At 64.5% G+C, this 6,432-nt stretch overlaps 1 long non-coding RNA gene across 1 annotated transcript; it reads left to right on the top strand.

Annotated features, from left to right (window-relative positions):
• The first annotated feature begins 341 nt into the window (after window positions 1–341).
• Window positions 342–1,480, top strand: LOC144491002 (uncharacterized). Its single transcript, XR_013497383.1, has 3 exons — window positions 342–481; window positions 689–767; window positions 1,433–1,480. It is a non-coding gene; the product is annotated as an uncharacterized LOC144491002 (long non-coding RNA).
• Window positions 1,481–6,432: the final 4,952 nt, after the last annotated feature.

Here is a 6,432-nt window from a genome sequence, read left to right as displayed (position 1 = left end):
CGCTGTGGCTGGGTGACGGGGGGGGGGGGTGAGGACGGAGGGAGTGACGCTGTGGCTGGGTGACGGGGGGGGGTGAGGACGGAGGGAGTGGCGCTGTGGCTGGGTGACGGGGGGGGGGGGTGAGGACGGAGGGAGTGACGCTGTGGCTGGGTGACGGGGGGGGGGGGGGGGGGGGTGAGGACGGAGGGAGTGACGCTGTGGCTGGGTGACGGGGGGGGGGTTGTCAGAGGGAGTACCGGTGTCGGAAGGTGTGCTGCTTTGGGAGGTGGGGGTGTGCCGGAGGGAGCGCTGCGCGGTGTTGCCCCTCTGCCTGATGGTGCGTTTCTCTCTCTCGCCCCCCAGCGAGCAGTGACAAGGCGCCGCTATGAGGATGACGGCATTTCTGATGATGAGATTGAGGGGAAGAGGACCTTTGACCTGGATGAAAAGCTGGACAGCAGCCTCTACAATGGCACCTTCGTCCGATACATGGAGGGAAAGGGTGAGAGAATCCTTCCTGTTCCTGCAAGAGCACCCGTGCATGCAGAGAACCTCCCATTGCCCCTCCGCCCTCGGCGTCTGCCCCCTCGCCCCCCCTCACCCCTGCCGTCGCGTGTCTCCTCCTTTGCCCAAGGCCCGGGGAGGTGAAAGGTCGTGGCCTGACGCTGCCCTGCCTGTTCTGACGTGTCTCCCTCTGCTGTCCCCGCAGATTTCACCTTTGAGTACGTCCAGCGCGACGGCTTGAGATCACCGCTCATCTTCAGGAAGAAGGACGGCCTCGGAATCAAGTGAGTGTTTTTGGGAGCTGGGCGTCAGTGAGGGGGGGATTCGCGCGCGGTTACCGATCTGGGGCACGTGCCACCTGAGCCACACTGGAGAAGGCTGGGTGAACCCCTCTACATGGCACCCATCCAGCACCCTGCCCGACAACCCAAAACGGATGGGACCCTTGGTGTCCCTGTGCAGTCTGTACTGCGAGGCTTTGGAGTGGAGGAAATTAACTGGAACTAGCGTGGAACTGACTTCAGTTAATGTGGTAAGAGCGGGAGATCTGGAATATTCTCCCAGCAGTGCGGAAGGTTCAGGGGCTGGCTGACTCGAGGTCAGGCTCACCGTCAAGAGGTGGCCGTTTAGGACAGAGCAGATGAAGAGAAGGTGTCCCTGGTGGCAGGAAGGTACGGGAAGCAGAGGGACACAGACTGAAGAGAATCGGGAGGAGGGGGCGATGAGGAGAATTGTTTGTTTACACAGCAGTGAGTTGTTGTGATCTGGAAGGCGCTGCCTGAACGGGCGGCGGAGCGGGGTATTGGGAGAGGAGAAAGCGGGAAATTGGCGAGAAACGGGGAGGGTGGGATTAACTGGATCGAGTTCTCAGAGTCGGCACAGGGTGAGTGGGAGGAGCGGCCTCTGTGACTGTCTTCCTGACGACTTGTCTCTCTGTCTCTCTCTGCAGAATGCCGGATCCAGATTTCACTGTCAATGATGTGAAGATGTTTGTGGGTGAGGACACTTGCGTCACCGTCACCGATTCCTCTTTCTTTAGCCTTTTGCGACACTGAGTGAATTATATCCAGCTGTAGGGCTGGGCAGAGGGAGCCGCGACAGAGCGGGGGGGGTGGGGTCAGGGGAGCCGCGACAGAGGGGGGGGCGTGGGGTCAGGGGAGCAGTGACAGAGGGGGGGGCGGTGGGGTCAGGGGAGCAGCGACAGAGGGGGGCGGTGGGGTCAGGGGAGCAGTGACAGAGGGGGGGCGTGGGGTCAGGGGAGCAGTGACAGAGGGGGGGCGTGGGGTCAGGGGAGCAGTGACAGAGGGGGGGGCGTGGGGTCAGGGGAGCAGTGACAGAGGGGGGGCGGTGGGGTCAGGGGAGCAGCGACAGAGGGGGGCGGTGGGGTCAGGGGAGCAGTGACAGAGGGGGGGCGGTGGGGTCAGGGGAGCAGTGACAGAGGGGGGGCGTGGGGTCAGGGGAGCAGTGACAGAGGGGGGGCGGTGGGGTCAGGGGAGCAGTGACAGAGGGGGGGGTGGTGGGGTCAGGAGCAGTGACAGAGGGGAGGGGCGTTGGGGTCAGGGGAGCAGTGACAGAGGGGGGGCGGTGGGGTCAGGGGAGCAGTGACAGAGGGGAGGGGTGGTGGGGTCAGGAGCAGTGACAGAGGGGAGGGGTGGTGGGGTCAGGAGCAGTGACAGAGGGGAGGGTGGTGGGGTCAGGAGCAGTGACAGAGGGGGGGCGGTGGGGTCAGGGGAGCAGTGATGGAGGGGCGTGGGGTCAGGGGAGCAGTAGATGGGGGGGGCGTGGGGTCAGGGGAGCAGTGACAGAGGGGGGGGGCGGTGGGGTCAGGGGAGCAGTGACAGAGGGGGGGGCGGTGGGGTCAGGGGAGCAGTGACAGAGGGGGGGGTGGTGGGGTCAGGGGAGCAGCGACAGAGGGGGGGTGGTGGGGTCAGGGGAGCAGCGACAGGGGGGGTGGTGGGGTCAGGGGAGCAGCGACAGAGGGGGGGTGGTGGGGTCAGGGGAGCAGCGACAGAGGGGGGGTGGTGGGGTCAGGGGAGCAGCGACAGAGGGGGGGGTGGTGGGGTCAGGGGAGCAGTGACAGAGGGGGGGGCGGTGGGGTCAGGGGAGCAGTGACAGAGGGGGGGGTGGTGGGGTCAGGGGAGCAGCGACAGAGGGGGGGTGGTGGGGTCAGGGGAGCAGCGACAGGGGGGGTGGTGGGGTCAGGGGAGCAGCGACAGGGGGGTGGTGGGGTCAGGGGAGCCGCGACAGAGGGGGGGGCGTGGGGTCAGGGGAGCAGTGACAGAGGGGGGGCGGTGGGGTCAGGGGAGCAGCGACAGAGGGGGGCGGTGGGGTCAGGGGAGCAGTGACAGAGGGGGGGCGGTGGGGTCAGGGGAGCAGTGACAGAGGGGGGGCGTGGGGTCAGGGGAGCAGTGACAGAGGGGGGGGCGTGGGGTCAGGGGAGCAGTGACAGAGGGGGGGCGGTGGGGTCAGGGGAGCAGCGACAGAGGGGGGCGGTGGGGTCAGGGGAGCAGTGACAGAGGGGGGGCGGTGGGGTCAGGGGAGCAGTGACAGAGGGGGGGCGTGGGGTCAGGGGAGCAGTGACAGAGGGGGGGCGGTGGGGTCAGGGGAGCAGTGACAGAGGGGGGGGTGGTGGGGTCAGGAGCAGTGACAGAGGGGAGGGGCGTTGGGGTCAGGGGAGCAGTGACAGAGGGGGGGCGGTGGGGTCAGGGGAGCAGTGACAGAGGGGAGGGGTGGTGGGGTCAGGAGCAGTGACAGAGGGGAGGGGTGGTGGGGTCAGGAGCAGTGACAGAGGGGAGGGTGGTGGGGTCAGGAGCAGTGACAGAGGGGGGGCGGTGGGGTCAGGGGAGCAGTGATGGAGGGGCGTGGGGTCAGGGGAGCAGTAGATGGGGGGGGCGTGGGGTCAGGGGAGCAGTGACAGAGGGGGGGGGCGGTGGGGTCAGGGGAGCAGTGACAGAGGGGGGGGCGGTGGGGTCAGGGGAGCAGTGACAGAGGGGGGGGTGGTGGGGTCAGGGGAGCAGCGACAGAGGGGGGGTGGTGGGGTCAGGGGAGCAGCGACAGGGGGGGTGGTGGGGTCAGGGGAGCAGCGACAGAGGGGGGGTGGTGGGGTCAGGGGAGCAGCGACAGAGGGGGGGTGGTGGGGTCAGGGGAGCAGCGACAGAGGGGGGGGTGGTGGGGTCAGGGGAGCAGTGACAGAGGGGGGGGCGGTGGGGTCAGGGGAGCAGTGACAGAGGGGGGGGTGGTGGGGTCAGGGGAGCAGCGACAGAGGGGGGGTGGTGGGGTCAGGGGAGCAGCGACAGGGGGGGTGGTGGGGTCAGGGGAGCAGCGACAGGGGGGGGGTGGTGGGGTCAGGGGAGCAGCGACAGAGGGGGGGTGGTGGGGTCAGGGGAGCAGCGACAGAGGGGGGGGCGGTGGGGTCAGGGGAGCAGCGACAGGGGGGGGGCGTGGGGTCAGGGGAGCAGTGACAGAGGGGGGGGGCGGTGGGGTCAGGGGAGCAGCGACAGAGGGGGGGGTGGTGGGGTCAGGGGAGCAGTGACAGAGGGGGGGGGGCGTGGGGTCAGGGGAGCAGCGACAGGGGGGGGGCGGTGGGGTCAGGGGAGCAGTGACAGAGGGGGGGGGGGCGTGGGGTCAGGGGAGCAGTGACAGAGGGGGGGGCGGTGGGGTCAGGGGAGCAGCGACAGAGGGGGGGGCGGTGGGGTCAGGGGAGCAGTGACAGAGGGGGGGGGGCGTGGGGTCAGGGGAGCAGTGACAGAGGGGGGGGCGGTGGGGTCAGGGGAGCAGTGACAGAGGGGGGGGGGCGTGGGGTCAGGGGAGCAGTGACAGAGGGGGGGGGGCGTGGGGTCAGGGGAGCAGTGACAGAGGGGGGGGCGGTGGGGTCAGGGGAGCAGCGACAGGGGGGGGGCGGTGGGGTCAGGGGAGCAGCGACAGGGGGGGGGCGGTGGGGTCAGGGGAGCAGTGACAGAGGGGGGGGGGCGTGGGGTCAGGGGAGCAGTGACAGAGGGGGGGGCGGTGGGGTCAGGGGAGCAGTGACAGAGGGGGGGGTGGTGGGGTCAGGGGAGCAGTGACAGAGGGGGGGGCGGTGGGGTCAGGGGAGCAGTGACAGAGGGGGGGGGCGGTGGGGTCAGGGGAGCAGTGACAGAGGGGGGGCGGTGGGGTCAGGGGAGCAGTGACGGAGGGGGGGGCGTGGGGTCAGGGGAGCAGTGACGGAGGGGGGGGTGGTGGGGTCAGGGGAGCAGTGACAGAGGGGGGCAGTGGGGTCAGGGGAGCAGTGATGGGGGGGGTGGTGGGGTCAGGGGAGCAGCGACAGAGGGGGGGGCGTGGGGTCAGGGGAGCAGTGACAGAGGGGGGGGCGTGGGGTCAGGGGAGCAGCGACAGAGGGGGGGGCGTGGGGTCAGGGGAGCAGTGATGGGGGGGGTGGTGGGGTCAGGGGAGCAGTGACAGGGGGGCAGTGGGGTCAGGGGAGCAGCGACAGAGGGGGGGCAGTGGGGTCAGGGGAGCAGCGACAGAGGGGGGGCAGTGGGGTCAGGGGAGCAGCGACAGAGGGGGGGGCGTGGGGTCTTAAATACCAGGGGGACCAATATCCTGGCGGGAAGGTTTACTAAGGCTACTGGGGAGTGTTTAAACTAGAATGGTTGGGGGGTGGGAATCGAAATGAGGTGACTGGGAGAGAGGAGGTTAGAGTAAAAATAAAAGGGGCTTGTAGACAGTGTGAGAGGGAGGATAGGCAGGTGACGGAGAAGGGGAGCGCTCAGACCGAAGGGTTGAGATGTGTGTATTTTATCGCAAGGAGTGTAGTGAACAAAATGGATGAGCTTAGAGCGTGGATCACTACTTGGAAGTGTGATGTGGTGGCCATTACAGAGACTTGGTTATCTCAGGGACAGGACTGGATACTTCAAGTGCCGGGTTTCAGATGTTTCAGGAGGGACAGGGAAGGAGGCAAAGGAGGTGGGGGAGTGGCACTGTTGATCAGGGATAGTGTCATGGTTGTAGAAAAGATGGACGCCACAGAGGGATTGTCTACGGAATCTCTGTGGGTGGAGGTTCGCAACAGGAAGGGGTCAATAACTTTACTGGGTGTTTTCTATAGGCCGCCCAATAGTAACAGGGATGTGGAGGAGCAGATTGGGAAGCAGATCCTGGAGAGATGTGATAATAACAGAGTGGTCGTGATGGGAGATTTTAATTTCCCAAATGCCAATTGGAATATCCCCAGGGTAAGGGGTTTAGATGGGGAGGAGTTTGTTAGGTGTGTTCAGGAGGGTTTCCTGACACAGCATGTGGACAAGCCTACAAGAGAAGAGAGGCTGTACTCGATCTGGTACTGGCTAATGAGCCTGGACAGGTGTCGGATCTCTCAGTGGGAGAGCATTTTGGGGATAGTGATCGTAACTCTATCTCCTTTACATTAGCATTGGAGAGAGATAGGATCAGTCAAGCTCGGAAAGTGTTTAATTGGAGTAAGGGGAATTATGAGGCTATTAGGCAGGAAATTAGAGGCATAAATTGGAAGGAGGTTTTCTCAGGGAAATGTACAGAAGAAATGTGGCAAATTTTCAAGGAAAATTTGTCTGGAGCTCTGCACAGCAACTTTCCAATGAGACAGGGGAGTTATGGTAGGTTACAGGAACCGTGGTGCACGAAAGCTGTAACGGATTTAGTCAGGAAGAAAAGATAAGCCTACAAAAGGTTCAGGGAGCGAGGTAATGTTAGAAATCTAGAAGAGTATACGACTAGTAGGAAGGAACTAAAGAGGGAAATTAGAAGAGCAAGAAGGAGTCATGAGAAGGCCTTGGATAAAGGAAAACCCCAAGGCATTCTACAAGTATGTGAAGAGCAAGAGGATAAGATGTGAAGGAGTAGGACCTATCAAATGTGACGGTGGGAAAGTCTGTATAGAACCGGTTGAAATAGCAGAGGTACTCAATGAATACTTTACTTCAGTATTCACAG

The sequence above is a fragment of the Mustelus asterias genome, unplaced genomic scaffold (genome assembly GCF_964213995.1).
Source record: "Mustelus asterias unplaced genomic scaffold, sMusAst1.hap1.1 HAP1_SCAFFOLD_4202, whole genome shotgun sequence".
Classification (NCBI taxonomy): Eukaryota; Metazoa; Chordata; class Chondrichthyes; order Carcharhiniformes; family Triakidae; genus Mustelus; species Mustelus asterias.
This window is presented reverse-complemented; position numbering and strand designations above follow the sequence as displayed.